Genomic DNA, 18,877 nt, shown 5'->3' on the forward strand with positions numbered 1-18,877 from the left:
CCTACCTACCTTCTTTCCCAATCCACAGAACAGGGGGGAAAGACTGCTGCATACCTTGGATGTACATAGACAGTTACGCTACTACCTGGACAGAACCAAGGGCAATAGAAAAACTGACCAGCTTCTAGTAGCCTATGCAACAGGAAGGGAAGGAAAAGCAATCTCCAAACAGACAATCTCCAAGTGGATAGGAAATTGCATAAGATTCTGTTACTCCTACCATGGAAAGCCAATTCCACAGAACATAAGACCTCACTCTACAAGGGCTACAGCCACTACCACAGCTTTCTTACGAGGAGTGGCTACCAAGGACATTATTGAGGCGGCTACTTGGACCTCCGTGCATACATTTGCCAAGCATTATAACTTACCTCTATACTCTAGATCCCGAGCAGGGTTTGCCACTGCTGTACTGCAAGGGATCCTAACTACGCCATAATTCTATTTCCTCCTCCCCTAGTTTGGCTATGGTATTCTACCCATTTGTTATGACTGCAGATACATCCTTGAAGGACATAGTACAGTTTTGTACCTACCATAAATGTGGATGTCCGAACAGGATAGCATCTGCAGTCAGGATTACCCACCCTCCTTCCCCTCTGTGGTACTCCTAGGGTATTTACCCTCCTAATAGCTAGCTGGGGGGGATCTCTTATGGTGTATTTGTTTGTATATATGTACATACATGCTTATTTTTTGTGTTTGCCTTCTACTTTTTTGGAAACATTGGCATTCATCCAAAATTTAGCTCTCCAAGAGGGCAACTGGCATCTGGGGCAAGAAACACTGAGGGAAATGGCGTCGGCTGATGCCTTTATACCCGAAGACCAGCAGAGATGACGTCGGGTGAAGTGCGACACCAGCCGAGGCCAGACCCAGACTTTGGAATCCGGCCGACCGAAGGGCTGCCTGACGACAGGACAACCCATTTGTTATGACTGCAGATGCTATCCTGTTCGGACATCTACATTTATGGTAGGTACAAAACTGTACTTTTCTCCTTTTACATTTTTTATTTCTCTCATTCTACTACTGTCTTCCAATACTAATCTGCTTAAGTAATTTGATACTGCTTTTTTTCCATGTAAAAAAAATCTTTGCTTAGATAACAGTTTTTGTATTTTTTTTCTTGATCTCTAATATAATTTTTTTTCTTTGCCAGAGTGCTTTTGTTCGTTACGTTCTAAGTCTTGCAAAACATTGTTATGCTCTTTTATATTTTTCTTTCTCTACTTTTCTCACATATTGCCACTGTAAAAAAAAATACATTTTCCTTAAATATCATCCATCTTTCAGACCAATTTTTGTAAGATGTCCTCATAGTAGTATGATCTTTCCATAACTGCATTACTTTTCTGCATTTTCTTACTGTCTTTAACTAATTCCACCTAAAACGCCAATTTGTTAGCGTTTCTGTGATTTAAAAAGTGTGTTTTTGCTACATATTGTACTTATTTGTTGCCTGCACTTGAACTAAGTTGTTTTTGTGTTTAAATAATCTGTTTAACTGTTGTAGGCTACACACTAAAGTGCGAGTGCCATTTCTGTGCATTTAAGGTGCTTTTTTGATTGTATCTGCTTTATTTTCTGGAAAAAAAAAAAACAAAAAATAAAATACTTGTTTCCCGCCTTTCTGAACTAGTATAATCCAGTTTTCAGATTATTGCTGAATTCAGGGCTGTGTTACAAGTTTCTGTGTTGCCCATACTTTACTTGGCTAGAGGGAATGTTTCTCTGTTCATCTGTGAGAGAGGGGAGCTTTGAGCAGCCTATCTGTCCCTGGAAGAGTGGTTTCAGCCCATAAGTTAGTAGTTTATTGGCCATTTTGGGCTAATTACTATCTCTTTCATTTCCCTGCTATAAAAACCACATTTGCTAAGTTTTGCGCACCGGGCAGCGCCGGTTAGCTAGGGTTAAACTATTCCCGGCTCCACAAAGTGTACTCTTCAATTTTTACCTTGGAACTAGACAAACTTTCAACTTAAGCACTCAAACCATTCATTTCACAGCCCAACACTTGCTCAAAACTCATAGCAAGCACTAATTAACCCTAGCACTAGACCCCCCCTATACTGTCCAGAAGGACAAGGCTCTCTATTCGTCCCTATCAGCCAGTCAGTAAAACAGCTCACTTTATGTATTCAGGCATGTCCAAAGGACAGTTTCAGGTGTACTCTTCAGTCCAGTTGGTGAATCTGGGCATTTTGAGGCAATGTTACAACTGCCTCTTGTACACAGACAACCCTCTCCTCCTACCACCAAACACTAATATATGCAAGAGTTGCAATTATACAGCCAAACTGGAGGCAAAGCTCTCTCAACCCAAGACTGGAACTGACAGTCAAGAGGAGAAGGGAGATACTTGCAACACACCACCAGTCTCACATAGACTTATTAAACCAACACCGGCAAATAACACACATAAATACACGAAAACATACTCGGAGGCTCTAAATAAAAATCTGCAAAAGCAACAGAGACCTCCAAAGCAGGCATCCAAGCAACCTCCACACCCCATCACAAACCATGAAACACATACTTCACATAATCAGTGTGCCATGCAATCACAGCCCTTAAGGCAAAATAACGTACCCAACACACTAGTAATAGGCGACTCTATAGTCAGGCACACTGATGTCCCACTAACTAGGCTGGACAAAGGCGAAGGTTACAGTTAGTTGCCTGTCGGGCGCCAGGATCTGCCACATAACACATGCACTCAGGTTGCTCCAGAACAAGTACAAATATGACTCTGTCATTGTCCATGTTGTTGTGAATGACCTGAGACGTACCTCCCTAGACTATATGAAAAGAGACATGGAAGAGCTCTCTGATCACGTAGCCCAGGCCGGTATGATCCTGACGCTGAGTAGCATCTTGCCCTCACCAAGAATGATGCCACAGTATAAAGAAAAAATGATAAATTTCAACAATTGGCTAAGTTTCTGGTGTCATTCAAAGGGGATCCAGTATCTGTTCACCTGGGATGACATGCTTGAAAAGCCACGTTGCTTCGCAAGAGATGGCTTGCACCTGTCACCCTTAGGCTTTCGAATACTGGCCAAGGCTTTTGCCTCCCCCATAGTGCCATTTTTAGTCAAGGCTCAAAAGACAAATCCACCACCGTAACTAGCACAAGTAACCAAAAACTGAGGGTAATGCTACTCAACGACAGAAGTCTAAACCTCAAAATGCTTGCACTCGAGGCACTCCTCAGTATGGAGAACATCGAAATCTGTGCACTAACAGAAACCTGGTTTAAGGCTCCAGAAAGCACCCCAGCACTACCAGGCTATAACTCATACCATACTTTTCGGCCACAGAACCTGGACTGAAATACAAAAGGCGAGGGTGTATCCATATCCATCAAGGATACCCACACCTCCAGGTTAGTGGCGCAGCACTATGCCTCAGAGATCATCCATGTGCAACTAACAACGGGCAAAACTGCATTTCAAATTGTAGCTTGCTACAGATCACCCACCATGACCCAGGACCCCCATTCCGCATTTCTGGAGACACTTGGAAAATATGAAGGTCCTACCAAACATCCTAATATTGGGTGATTTCAATTACCAAACATTAACTGGGAGAACTACAAGTACTAACTCCCTTGCCCAATGCTTCCTAGAATTTATAAACTCGAATGCCCTGGATCAACTAGTCAACACCCCTACCAGAGGTGACAACATATTGGATCTGGTCATCACCAACAGTCGACCAGTGTTCCACACCGGAGATCAACCCCTCGCTGATTAGATCAGACCATAGACTAATCACTCTGGATATCCACATTCCACCCCCACCCCCAATCAAGGAAACCACCGTGAAAAACTTTTCGAAAGCAAACTTCACGTTACTTAAGACCAAGGTGGAAAGGTTCACAGCCCCCATGCTAAAGGACAATGCTGTCCAAGCTTCTGAATCCCTTGCAAAGGCACTCTATGAGCACCTGCAAGAATGCATGGATCATGCTATCCCAAGCAAAACCAAGACTCACTCCTCCATGAAAAGGAAACCAGTCTTGGGGACCCCTGCCATAAACAAACTGTACCATAGAAGGAGGAAACTAGTACAGAAAAAAGTAAAATCCCAAGAAGGAAAGACATCCCTGATCAGTATCAGCAAGAAACTATGATCCACTCATAAAATCATCCAAGGCTAGCTTCGAAAGAAAAATTGCCAACGACTCCAAAGATAACCACAAAGCGTTCTTTAGCTATGTCAAGAACCTAAGTGGAAAAACTCAGATCTGCTCTGAGTTAGTGCAAAATGGCACAAAATACACTGAACCGACTGATATTGCCAACATTCTGGCAGACAGGTTTAGTTCTAAATTCACCCCCCCTCTCACCCCCTAAAGGGCCCATAACCATACCAGACGAATGTAGAGCCCCAGCAACCACTGACACACAGGTTAAAACAGCCCTATCCAAAGCCAAAAACACAGCTTCAATGGGACTGGATGGTGTCCCAGCCTGTGTCTTACACCAGCTCCAAAATGAACTAACCTCTCACCTAAACACACTGTTCAAACTCAGCCTCTCTACAGGCTACGTACCCATAGAGTGGCGCACAGCAACAGTTATCCCTCTCCACAACAGACCCCAGGAACTATCGCCCTATAAGCCTGACTAGCCTGGTCTGCAAGGCTATGGAGTGCATCATCATGGAACTCATTAACAGAGACATTGGGAACCTCCAAACATTGGACCCTACCCAGTTTGTCTTTGCTAAGGGCAGATCATGCCTCCTAAACCTGGTGGACTTCTTTGAGACAGTCACCAAGGCTTTAGATGAGGGAAAGGAGGTCCACACAGCCTACTTAGACCTCGCAAAGGCTTTTGACGCCATTCCCCATTCTGGTATTGTAGACAAGCTCACCAGCCTGAACATAAACCCCTACGTCACGAGATAGGTTGCCAGTTGGCTCACGGATAGAACCCACACGGTGAGAGTTGCAGGCTCTAGGTCCGACTCTAAACCGGTTACAAGTGGCATCCCCCAGGGCTCAGTCCTGGGTCCCCTCCTGTTCGGTATATACTTCTCAGAGATACAGGCAAGCACAGGAGGACTATGGCTGACCAAGTTCGCAGACAACTGCAAACTGGGGGCCATAATTGACTCTCCGGCTGATACAGACATCCTCCAGAAGGGTCTCACTGAGATGGATACCAGGTGTCAAAATCATGGCTTCAAGCTAAATGCCAAAAAGTGCGTAGTCATCTTTTTTGGAAAAAACAAAGTACCCGCGAACTACCACATATGTGGTAGTCCCCTAAATACAGAAAATGTAATAAGGGATCTGGGGACCCAAGTTGATAGTAATCTCTCCTTTGATAATCATATTGCCAAGGTGGTTAGAAAATCCTTCTATGTGGCACACCTAATCACAAAAGGGTTCACATCTAGAACAAAAGAGGTTATTATGCCCCTCTACTCATCAGACCCTTCATAGAGTACAACGCCCCATTTGGGATGTACCTTACAAGACACCTGCAACAGCTGGAAAGACCACAGAAGTACCTCACCAAGAGGATTACTGGCCTCAAACAGATGCCCTATGCAGCCCGACTGAAGAAACTCCAGCTGTACTCAGTTGCATACCGCTTACTCAGAGGTGATCTCTGCCTGACATACAAAGCCATGCCAAACCCAGAATTGATGGACATGCTCTACCTAAAAAAAAAAAACAAATCCCCAAGAGCCACACGCTTTAGGGATCTAAACCTCACCACAACGGTAAATAGGACGTGCTGGAGGGATAGATTCATGTCCCAGAGACTCCCCATGCTTTGGAACAGGATTCCAATCTACATTAGGTAGAGCCCCTCACTAACACTCTTCAAGAGAAACCTTGACAAGTGGATGGGAAACAGAAAATTTACCCCGGGGATCACTGCAGTGGCTCTGCTGGACAGAGGCACAGGGAGCTAATGGCTCTACTGGACAGAGGCACATGGAAGTAATGTAAGGGGGTGATGAAAGTCGACACATTCTGGCTAGTCTTATAGATGCCCGCGGGCAGATAGCCTAGTACGAATCTATGAACTTCTTCATTACATGTTTTTTCATTTATCCTTTTTATTCCTTTGACTATTTTATATATTTCTTGTTATCCTTTATCTCTAGTCATATTTCAAGATGATCAGAAAATCCTGTTTCAAGTATAACATTTTATTTTATTACAGTAACTTACCAAATGCCCTTCTTTTCTACCAAAAAAAAAAGTTTTAGGTTGTCCCCAGTATTTTATGAACCCCCTACTCCTCTCCACGTTTGTCATGCTTGGTGTATGTATAATGTTTTCTCTTTCTATTTTTAACTACCTCCCATGCTCCTATAGCTAGACCTTACAATACTATAAATTAATCTATGTCAGTTCTATACATACCCATTTTGTAAGCCCATGATTTTTGTCATTGAAGTTTTAACTTGCCACATCTTGTATAACTTCTCACATTTTTATATCATTTCTTTTCTTTTTACACTTCTCTTAAATCACAGTAAAGTATCCTGTTAGTATGGTATTGATATGTATCACTACATAATCTAAAATTTGATTAAATAAGATTCCCCTTTCTTTACAAGCAGTATAAACATGTAATAATTCCATATACTTGTTCTTTCTGTTTTAAATCTGCAAAGGTTTATCTTCCCATTTTTGTTAAAGTTGCATCTAATATCTTCATTGTATTTTTACAGAATATGGCTATTTCAGAGCATCTCTCATTGCCCGAATTTTAGGTCATCTTTCCTACCCATAGTTTCTCTGTTTGCAATCTTTCTTCATTTGTTAAAAGTCTTGTGCCTTCTAATATAATTACATCTACATTGCATGTATTGCACCACTCCAAAATCCCTATTCTTCTTCCTATATTCTTAATACTATTCACGTTTACAGAAAGCACTCTAAAATTTTCATTTTCCCTATTCCTTAGATTCATGGTGTCATAGGTTCATAGCTGATTACTAGAATAGCTTTATTAATAGGCCATACTAAACCTAGCCATTTTCCCTCCCAAAGGTTAAGAATCAAGCACTGTACCTTGTGTCTGTGAGTCGAGCACTTTAACCATTATACCAACCCCAACCATAAGTTGAATATATTCTTTTTCATCCATTTCCTTTCTTTTTTGTCTTTTGTACTTTCCCTTTAAATTTTCTTTTTCTGCCTTTTACCTGTTTACCAATATAATTTCTTTTTCTTTTGCTGTCTTCCAATTTATGTATTCTTCATCACTTATTTCAGAGCCTTCTTTGTCCTCTGTATTTTTTCCGCATCTAATTTTTCTTCTATTTCTACTACTGCTATTTTTTTTTTCTCTCTGGTCATTTTCTTTTTTGCAATCCATCCATAAATGTCCAATTCTGTCACATTTATAATATTTCAATTCACATTTTTTGCTTCATGTCCCATTTCACCACAAGTATAACATTTTATTTTATTACAGTAACTTACCAAATGCCCTTCTTTTCTACCAAAAAAAAAAAGTTTTAGGTTGTCCACAGTATTTTATGAACCCCCTACTCCTCTCCACGTTTGTAATGCTTGGTGTATGTATAATGTTTTCTCTTTCTATTTTTAACACAGTATTACAATCCCATCTGCCAGTCCATAAATCCCTTTTATCATAAACCTTTGCAGTGTCCAGTACTTCTTAAAATAAAGTTTTCAAATGTCTTTTCAAAGTGTCTCTTCCCACCTCTGTTTGAAATTGTACATGAATTTTCTTTTTTGTTTCCCTGTTAAAATGCTTTTGTCTCCTAAAGATTTCATGGGTTACAGTCATCTTTTTTTTCCCATATTCTCCAAGAAAGTTTTCCATTGAAAAACAATCTCAAATATAATGTCACAAAATGTCTCTGTTAACAAGAGTAAATGCTCTGACCTTATGTGGTTTTACACCCAAAGGAGCTATTACATTGCCCCACACTTCATACTTGTTCATTTCTTTGTCTTCTTTACATTGAATCCTTACCATGAACTTCCATTTTTCATTTTTTTTTGCCCTTTTCTGCTACTGTCCTTTTGCCTACTTTCTCTGCTTATGTTTTCTTTTCTGTCTCACCACTGTTCCTCAGGATTGTCTCTGCATCCTCCTTTATTTTCTCTGTAATGTCCTGCCAGGAAATGTCTCCTTCATTTTCTGGCTCACTCTGCATCAGCATTTAAGTGAATCATCCCGCAACCTTCCTGACTGGAGGGTTATAATTATACATGTAAACTTTGCCGATTCACTTGCATTAAACAGGTTTCTTTGAAACATCTCCTCAGAATCCCACACTCCTTCTCCGGTCTCAACATTGGCTTTCTCCTCCATGTCTCTCACTACTCATTATCTCCTTCTGTCTTCACCTGCCTCCCTGTTTCTCTGGGCCACCTCTCTGCCTGGAATGGAAAGAGGAAGTGCTCATGCAAACAGGTTCCACTTGCAATGACGATGAGTAGGGGAAGTTCCTCAATACCCTGGCCAGATTTCCCCTAGAAGTATAAATACAATCGCAGGTCTCCACTGAAATGAGGCTATTAGCAGAGTAGGACTAACCTGGTCAACAAAGGATATATAAATCAATAAAAAATATCCAAACTCTGGTCGTCTTAGTCGGGGCTTTATCCAGCTATGCTACAAAAACTGGATTGTGACATTGATCATTAAGTATCAACCGCAGTGTCATAAGTCATCCTTGTGTACGTTACCTATGTTCATCATATTGATCTCTGATGCAGTAGTCTTGGCTATATGGGTTGTATCCTGCCAAGGATATAACAGCCAGCCAGCTTCAAAAACTTCAGAGCACCCACCACATGCCCAAACTCTCAAGTAGCTCGAGATGATCTGACTAAAGGACAAGTCTGAGTGCGAAGACCTACAGAGCTTTACTGGCACCAAAGAGTATTCAGCTCTTAGGCTTTCTAGGATCAACAGTCAGCTGGGCAAATAAGTTTCCTTTGGGTAAAAAATTTCTATTTTCTTAGTTTTGTTGATTTATTATTTTCCTCTTCAGGAAAGTTATTTTAAAGCTAGGAATGTTTTGTTAAAATGGACTACCTCAAGACTGGATTATACTTTTAAATGGAACACTGTTTTTTTCTGTCAGTTTAAACATAGTGTAAAGTAACTAAAAACACCTTTTCTGTGGAAAACTTGTTTATTTTTCTTTTGTGAGTCTGGAATAGTATTTTAAAGTGCTTTTTACTGATTTTTCTGTGTCAAAAAAAGTAACTTTTGTGGACTGGTATTGTTTACCGTCAGTTGCTACTTATCTTCCCTGGAAAAGAGGCACGATTTTTTTGGCTTGCCCATGAATCAGATTACTGATCACATAGCCCTTCTTCCAGCTGTAAAAAATAAAAATTTAAGCAGCCTTTGCTACCAGAGCAGTCTAGCAATTTGCCTCAGCCACAGGTGGGTGACTCTGCTGTTTCCATTTATTGTACTTCAGATCACTGATCTTTTACCCCTGATCCCTTTGGTGTAGCACCTAGAGCCACTATGGACCAAGGGTAAGCCACATCATCTTCAGCTGTTGAGGGTCTCCTCTATGGGCAATGAAAAGCCACTCTTTCCAGTCCTGTAAGAGAGACCGGAGAAGGTTTCCCTTTTGTGTTCAAATGCTGTGCCCATCCTTGTGCCAGCTGCTGCCATTAGTAACATGGTGGGCCACATTTTTCGTGTCAAAAAGAAGCAGAAACCCAAGCATGTATTTACTCCTCAAATTTCTTTGGATAGGAGTACTTTACTGGGTCTGACTCAGGGTTTAATTCAGGCTACTGATCTTTTTTTATAAAGTAGTTTCTAGTAAAGAATGAGGGATTCCTCGTTTCCTGAAGAGATTCAGGAGTCTGAACCTGAACAGGAAGATGCAGGGATGGATATGTTTTTTTCTTCCTTAGATTTCTGATTCAGACGTAGAGGAGAGCGCAGTTCTGATTCTCCTTTAGAAGGTTTCTCTTTCTCTGAGTCTATTGCTAGAATGTACCAGTGTTTTCAGTGGGAAAACACAGAGGTTTCTCATTCCCTCAGAAAATACTCCACATTGTTACAGAAGGATTTTCCAGAATCTGCATCCTTTTTTCCTGTTTTGTCTGCTTTAGACGATGTGTGTGTTCCTGCCAGCTGTTTTCTTGATAGTCAGTTGCCCCTTAAAAGATAGAAAATATGTATAAAGTTCCTCGGTCTTTTAAATTTTTATACACCATTCCAAAATCTGACCCAGATAGCAATTGTATATCTCATTGCTGCTAAGCACTAAGTTATTTCTAATCCTACTCTTTCTGATAAGTATGAGAAGTTGATAGTTGTGGGGAAAAAAGTGTATACTTATTCCTGTGAAAGTACAGTAGAGAGTCGATAATACGAACTAACTGGGACCTAAGGTAGTTCAGATAATCAAACTGTTCTGATAATCAAACATATAATTGAACTGGATAAAAAAATTATAAAATCTTGTTTATTCTACACACAGGGAATACTGTTTTCAAGCATTCAGAGATTCCAGTGGACAATAAAGAATATTTTTCATACATAAACACACACAACTGATATATATAACGTTTACATATTCAGACTTGATTTTTTCCTACCTGAAAACTTTGGAAGGCTGCATTAAGATAAATGATGTTTCCGATAATGGACTGTCTACTGTATGAGGAATATTTTAATTGCAGTTTCTTCTTATGAGGAAAAATCTGCATTAAATAACTTAGATGTTATGTGATCCTATCTCGCCTACATTCTGTACTGATGGGCTCGGAGCCGATCCCTCGGCTCCGACTCGGCACGCTATGCTATAGAGCGAGGCCTCTTATTGGCTGAGCTATTTCTTATCCCAGGATGCACCACCACTAATCCCCCAGATCTCGTTTGCCGCTTACAAGCTAAGACATGGTCTCAACTTGGCTGGGCTAAGTACTAATTTATTTAGACTTTTCCTGTCAGGAATTTCCTAGTTTTCAACCCAAAAGCTGTTTTAACAGCTATTTTTATAATCGTGTGTATTTGCTGATTCTGTTGAGAAAGTTGTTATTTTTTGTTAAGGGAAGGTGTCCGTTTTAGTTAGAGGGGCCTTCCCCTTTTGCTATTCTAGCGTTACTTGTGGCTAGCGTTTATTAGTGGGTCAAGTACCCGTTTTAGTTAGAGGGTCTTGACCCTCTCTTTCTGTGTTTTTTTCTTGTGCACTTGTTATTGTGTAAAAACTTTATATTTTGAACTTCTAGCTAGTTTTTCGTGTTATCTTAGATAACTGTGTTTTCTCTAGTCATGTCCAAAGAACATAAACCCTCCGGGTTTAAAAAATGCACGAGGTGTGGTTTTAAGATGTCCATAACGGACGACCACTCCTCGTCGTTTGCTTAGGCACCAAGCACCTACAAGAATCATGTAGCGTGTGTCACGCCTTTTCATCAAGGGTCCTCCAGGAGAGGAAAAACAAAATCCTTAAGGGGTTAATCAAGCCATCCTTCGAGGAAGCTTTATCTTCGTCACCCTCTCCTTCAAAAAAGAAGAAAGCGTCGGCTCCGACCAGTCAGTCGGAACCGACTGCCAAAAAACCTAGGCAGACTTCTCCATCGGCTCCACGGACTTCGGAGCCGAGGGTGGAACGGTCTGCCTCGATGCCTCCAGCCTCGACCCCTCTGGTTTCGGAGCCGAGGACGGGGGCATCGAGAGGCAGGTCACCTTCATCGGCTCCACTGATATTGGAGCCGATGAGGGTTACCGGCTCAGACTCTTCCCCTTCGGAGCCGAAGTCCTTATCGGCACCGATGGAAATTGCCTTGAAATCTCTCCTGGAGCCGATAGTGGTAGAATCCATTCGGAGCCGGTCCCCTAGTCCTTTGGAGCCGATGGAGAAATCGGTTCGGACCCGATCGATATCGTCCAGGTCATCCAAGATGTCTGATTCGGACATCGACAGGGTGCTCCTTAGACTCTTCCAGTCTCCGGTGTTCCAAAAGCTAGTTTCGGCTCCAGCCCATTCGGCTTCGGAGCCGATGGTCCACCTCCCTACTATGGTTCCTCCTCCAACAGCCTCGGCACCGTTGGTGCCGGTGCTGGTGGAACCGGTGGAGGTTTTAGGGTCGGGCCCGACCCTTACTCCAACTCCGGCTCTTGGGTCGGAGTTCAGTACACGGACTTCTTCCGTCGGCCCCGGGGGGGGATGCTTCGGGATTGATGTTTTCGGCCCCAAGTCTCCCTCTTGGTGCGTTGGCGGCGGGAGTGCCGTCTACTGTTATGGCCACGGAGGTGGGACCCTCCCAGGATTCTGGTGGTCCCGCCTTCAGGGCTATGAGGAGTGCGTTAGTCAAATCATCTTTGGCTACCTCCACGGTCTCCCCAGCTCCTTCCCTGCATACCGAGACTGGGTCTTTGGCAGTCCCCCTGTCCTTAGACAGTGGAGCCCCGGGGCCTGAGGTTACCCCCACTGGGGTTTCCCCCCCTCCTGGAGGTCCTTCTGAAGCCTCTTCGGAAGAACCCCCCAGGAAAAGATTGTGCAAGAGGAAGCACGTTGACTCCCCTGATGAGTCTCTTACATCAGACACTGATCTCGATGATGCAGAGGGGTCCCCTAAGTCGTCCTCGGATGATGTCTCTTTTGCAGACATCCTGGAAGCCCTTAAACAACGAGGCGGCTGGCAGTCCAAACCCCCTTCTGCTGATGAGTCGGTGTTCCTTAAGGCCTTCGGGGCTCAGCCCTCCGCCTCCTGGGTGTCTCCGCCCTTCGACGAGCTCTTGGATTTGATCTGTCGAAGGGCGTGGGAACACCCAGACTCTGTGGAACTGGTGCCTGCTCGTCCGAATAAGTTCCTCTCGGCACCCCCTGAAAAAGAATTTCTAACCAAAGATGTGGCTGTAGATGCTTTGGTGGTGGCATCTGCTACCCAGCAAGATGTAGCAGAGGCTTCGACATCCGTCCATCCTCCTAATAAGGAGTCTAGGAGCATGGATCGGTACAGAAAGCGCACCCTAAGTTCAGCGGCCTTTACATTAAGGTCCTTGAACTACCTTACGCACTTTACTAGATTTCAGAGGGATCTGATTAAAGAGCTTTCCGATACCCTCTTGGGTAACCTGCGTGAGGAGCTGGCCCAGACGGTTGGCTCTCAGCTGGCTACATTGTCGTCCATTTCAAACTCGTCCATGAGGCTCATTTCTTATGCGGCCGAATGGGCGAGTAGAGCGGCGGGTACAGGCATTGCTCTACGGAGACCAGCCTGGCTCCGCCTGTGTCATTTCATGGGAGGCCTTTAAGTCTTCCTTTGCCGGCCTTTGATGGGTCCTCCCTGTTTGGACCCAAGGTAAAGGACACACTGACCGCTGCGAACAGGAGGGTAAGACTCTGACTGCCGTGGGGCATGATTTTCCACTCCCTTCGGCCTTATCCCAAGGCTAAAGAGGAGGGAAAATGTGGTTCCGTAGATCTCAGAAGCCTTACCCCTCTCAGCAGGATGATCCCCATTCCAGAGGCAGGGGAGGGGGAAATTCTTCCGGAAGACGCCGTCCCAGAGGCGGCAGAGGCCCTCGCAACACTGGGGACCGCGAGTCCTTTCGTGGCTCTTCAGCCTTTCACAGTCCCTGAGGGATTGCCCGACTGTGCAGTTCCGGAGCCAGTCGGGGGTCGTTTTACGAAGCACCTGAAAGCCTGGGAAGGTATCACTCAGGACCGATGGGTGCTTCGAATTATCGCCGGAGGTTACACCATCCCTTTCTCTCACTCCCCACCTCAGTCCAAAAAAATCCCGGACCCGCCACCCAGTCAACGGGATACTGCAGCCTCAGAAGTTTCAAAGCTGCTGCAAAAAGGAGTCATCTTTTTGGTGCCAAAAAAGACCAGGGACTTGAGGCCCATTTTGGACCTCAGCATTCTAAACCGTTCAGTCAGAAAGTCCAAGTTCCGAATGGTCACCCTACAAACCATTCTCCCATTGCTGGAGAAAGGTGTTTGGATGTGCTCCATAGATCTCAAGGATGCTTATTACCATATCATGGTACATCAAGCGTCCAGGAGACATCTGCGCTTCAGCCTAGGAGGCAGTCATTTTCAGTTCAGCTGCGCTGCCTTTGGTCTCACCACAGCCCCAGGGTGTTCACCAAGTGCTTGGGAGTCGTGCCTGCTCACCTGAGAACTCTAGGATTTCAGGTGTTTCCGTATCTAGACGACTGGCTCCTAACTGCCACCTCCAAGCATCTACTACTGCGGAGCCTACAAGCCACTATATCACTGGGCAATTCCCTTGGAATCACCTTCAATTGGCCAAAGTCTGTGTTGCTGCCATCTCAACGAATAAGATTCATAGGGGTAGAGATAGACTCAAACCAAATGCGGGTCTATCTACCTACAGACAGAATTCAAACTATACAGACTCAGGTTCGAGCCTTACTTCCCAGGTCCAAAGCCCCAGCCAGAATGGTCCTGCAGCTATTGGGATCCATGTCCGCCACGGTTCTTCTAGTCCCCTTGGCAAGGTTGCACATGAGAATTCTCCAGTGGCTTCTTTCAGCTCAGTGGTCCTTTCAGGAACTCCCTCTCAGTCACCTCATATGGATCACGGAAACATGCAAACGGGACCTTCGCTGGTGGCTAGTGCCCTCCAGTTTGGATCAGGGACGACCCTTTGTTCCACCTCCTCCTCCTGCGGCCACTTTGACCACGGACGCCTCCCAGATGGGGTGGGGGGGGCATTCCCTGGGCAGGTCAGTCCAAGGCAAATGGCACCCAGAAGAGACCCTACTTCACATCAACATCCTAGAAATGAGGGCGGTGCTTCTGTCCCTCCAAGCCCTTCACGATTACCTCCCTCAGGGCGTAATTGCCGTTCACTCAGACAACATGTCAGTTGTCTGGTACCTGAACAAACAGGGAGGGACCAGATCCTATCCTCTTTGCAGAGAGGCCATGAGAGTCTGGGAATGGGCAGTCTCGACCGAGCGCTTTCTAGTGGCTACTCATATCCCGGCAAGTCCAATGTGATAGCCGACAGACTGAGCAGAACCATCCTCTCTCCTCACGAATGGTCTCTGAACATGACAGTTGCAAGTCAGATTTTCAGCAGATGGGGAGTTCCGTGTTGCGACCTCTTCGACTCCACTAAATGCAGTGCAAAAATTCTTCTCCTAACCCGGCACCGGGAAGAGCCCCATGGACGCACTAGCCTGTCCTTGGCCCACCGGCTTGCTTTATGCCTTCCCCCCAGTTCCTCTCCTTCCCAGGGTGATCCAAAAGGCATCTCTCTTGGGAGCAAAATGATCTTAGTTGCTCCTTACTGGCCTCGTCAAGTATGGTTTCCCTATCTTCGAAATATGCTCTGGAAGGTCCATGGTTCCTGGATCAGATCCCAGACCTTTTGGTTCATCAGTCGGGACCATTCCACCAGTCCCTGCACACCTTAAAATTGACGGCTTGGCTCCTCCTCTTCCGACTATAGTCAGGAGTCATACATTGGATCCAGAGGTTGTACACATATTATCTTGACCCATAAGTCTGCTACTAAGAAACTGTATTCTAGCAAATGGAAAAGATTTGCTATTTGGGCTCAACTCCAGGGCCTGGATCCCATCTCTATTCCCGTGGCAGAAGTACTAAAATGTTTAACTTCTCTTTTCAATCAAGGCTCTTCAGTCTCTACCATCAAGGTCCAATTGGCAGCGATTTCCAATTTTCACGAATCTATAAACCCACCTTTAATGAGCAACAGATTGTGTAAGACCTTCTTGAAAGGTGCTGCTCTGTTAAGACCTCCGATTTCTCATCCTGCACCTCCATGGGATCTCGATGTGGTGTTACGCCTTAACTTCCTCCCCCTTTGAACCGGCAGCTACATGTGATCTAAAATTTCTATCATGGAAGACTGCTTTTCTGGTGGCGATTACTTCTGCCAGAAGAGTTTCAGAGCTTCAAGCTTTGTCAGTAAAACCCCCGTACTTGGTTTTTCACAAAGACAGAGTATCTCTCAGGCCAAATCCTTCCTTTGTCCCTAAAGTTTGTTCCAGTTTCTGCTTACAACAATCGTTAGAACTTCCAGTCTTTTTTCCCAAAATATTCTAACAAAGCGGAATTCATATTCCACACACTAGATGTCCACAGGCAGTTGCGTTTTTATTTAGACAGGACCAAACAAACAAGGAAAACAGATCAGTTGTTTGTATCCTTTGCAGACAATAGATTGGGCAAAGCTGTCACAAAGGTCACTATTGCCAAATGGATCAGGGACTGTATTACTCAAGCTTATTCTTATTCTAACAAAGAGCTTACCACCTCTGTCAAAGCTCATTCTACAAGGGCTATGGCTACTTCGATAGCATTTCGTTCTAAGCTTGCCATTAGTGACATTTGTGCTGTGGCTACATGGTCTTCCCCGCACACTTTCATTTCCCACTACAAATTGGATGTGGCATCTAGAGGACGAGCTTCATTTGGTTCCACAGTGCTCAGGAGTGTTTTCCAATGAGCCACCCGGGATTTAGGTGCTAGGGACGTTGTCCCATCAGTACAGAATGTAGGCGAGATAGGATCACATAGCATCTTTTAGTTATGTACTCACCATAACTTTAGATGTTTGGGATCCATCTCACATTCCTAATAACCCACCCTCCTTCCCCCTTCCTTGGAGATCTGAGGATATCAGAAGGTCCGAATCCTGTTGTTTCATCTTGAAACATCTAACAATGTTATATAAACAAGTTGTGCATGTGTGCATGAATGCGGACAAACAAGATCTGGGGGATTAGTGGTGGTGCATCCTGGGATAAGAAATAGCTCAGCCAATAAGAGGCCTCGCTCTATAGCATAGCGTGCCGAGTCGAAGCCGAGGGATCGGCTCCGAGCCCATCAGTATAGAATGTAGGCGAGATGGATCCCAAACATCTAAAGTTATGGTGAGTACATAACTAAAAGTTTCTTCTGTTGCACAGATCACTATTCACTAACTGCAGCGTGTGTGCCTGACTCTGTTGCTAATTCTTCCAGGGCTATGGCCACTGATTCTGCTTTGAGGAGGTTTCAACGGCTGTATTCTCAGAAGTATTTTTACAGTTTTAGTGTTTGGCCCATCTACTGCAGAGATGATAAAAAAGTGTGAAAGGAGCAAGGTGATCCAAGAAATCTAATTTTTTTCAGCCCTCCTTTACCACATTTTGCAGGGGACTTTTTTATCTCTCCATCCAGTTTTTGCCAAAAAGTAAATACAAACATAAATATATAAAATTAAAAAAAAAACACAGAATAAACAGTTTCAACAAAATCCAAGTAAACTGACATTTAAGAAGAAATGGCAAAAGAGTTCCAAAAAGAAGTTCCGAACATCCCAAAACCAAGAACAGTCTAACAAGTCTGAATGACTGTTCAAGAGACCTTGTGACCCCCCTCACCCTGGCCGCTTTTTTCTTCCAGTAGGTCTGAATCTCCATTTTTGTCCATTCCTCATCCTCCAGATAAGACTTTTTTTGTTTCCACCTGTTCTTCATCACATAATAGAACCAATTCCCCCTTCCCAAGTGGGGAAGAAGTTTTATTCAGAGATGTTCTTAGTGCCAAAGAGAGAAAATACTTGAAGACCAGTTGTGGATCTTTTTTCCCTAAACCTGTTCAGGTCAGTACCCAAATTCAAAATGTCACTTCACAACATGTTACCTCCTCTTCCTCTTTCTAGTTTCCTGGCAACATTAGAATTAAAAAATGTTTACCGTCACATCCCTGTTCATGCAGACATGAGTCATTTCTTAAGGTTTTGTGTGTCTGGATAACATTATCAGTTATCTGTCTTACCCTTTGGAGTATCCGCTGCACCAAGAGTGCTCACAGTGTCAAGCTCCACTTATAGCTCTTTGCAGGCTACATGGTATCCACTTTTTTCCCATATTTAGATGACTTGCTTATCTTTGCAGAGTTATTTTCAAAGTGTCAGGAATCTCGCGCTCGCTGTCTCTCTCTGTCTCAAGTGCAAGGTCTCTTACAGAAGCTGGGATTCCAAGGGAACATTCAGAAATCTTTCTTGACTGTTTCACACAGGACTGTCAGTTCAAAGAGTTTTTCTTCCACAGAAAACAGTAGATCTTTGTTTAGACCTGTTTCTAAAGTTTTCCACTCTGACTTTGGTCAGTGTGAGGGAATATCTCAGGAGTCTGCGTCTCATGTCATCTGTGATTCTCATGATAGTCCTGGCAAGACTCCGTATGAGAAAGATACTGTGATCTAGCAGCAATACGCTTTATCTTTTCAAATCTCAGTGCTGAGTTTTGTCAGAAATCTTTTGGTGGAGAAAACATATGTCCTTAAATCCAGGTCTCCCCTTCTCCCTCCTTGTTCCAAAACAGTCAGTCACCACAAATGCTTTGAACTTTGCTTTGGGAGCAGTTTCAGGAGAGATAAAAGTACAGGGGGTATGGGACACCAAGGGCAGATGCAGGCACATAGACATCAATAAGGTGCTTGCCCTGCTCAAGGCACTCCATTATCTTTGGTCCCCGGGACCTTTTCAAGAGGTTGCAGACAATACCACAGTCGTGTGGTACTTCTGCAAACAAAGGGTAACCAGGTTGTACCCCCCCCCCCCCTTTGCTGACTAGCCATTTTAGGTAGGGATTTAGCTTCACAGCACATTCTGACTGTACAGACATCCTACATTCAGTCACAGCAAAATTGAGAGATAGACAAGCTTAGTAAGACCAGGATGGACCCTCACAAATGGAAACTAGTTCAGGGTTTTCTTCAGGATTGACCCATCTGTGGGGTAAACCTCTTTGCCTCCTTCCTGAAAAATCATCTGGCAAGAGATTCTCTTCCAGGACTCCATGTAATAAGGACTGCAAGACAAATGCATTTTCTTTTCCTTGGACAGGAATGCACCTGTATGCTTTTTCACCCTTTCCACTAATAT

At 43.9% G+C, this 18,877-nt stretch overlaps 1 protein-coding gene across 1 annotated transcript in view; it reads left to right on the forward strand.

Moving 5' to 3' along the window:
• Positions 1–18,877, forward strand: part of SCAMP1 (secretory carrier membrane protein 1) — a 1,252,061-nt gene that overhangs the window by 1,215,439 nt on the left and 17,745 nt on the right. The gene's annotated exons all lie outside the window — the stretch shown is intronic.

This window comes from Protopterus annectens, chromosome 2.part2 (assembly GCF_019279795.1).
Source record: "Protopterus annectens isolate FY-2018-M chromosome 2.part2, PAN1.0, whole genome shotgun sequence".
In the NCBI taxonomy this organism is placed as follows: Eukaryota; Metazoa; Chordata; order Ceratodontiformes; family Protopteridae; genus Protopterus; species Protopterus annectens.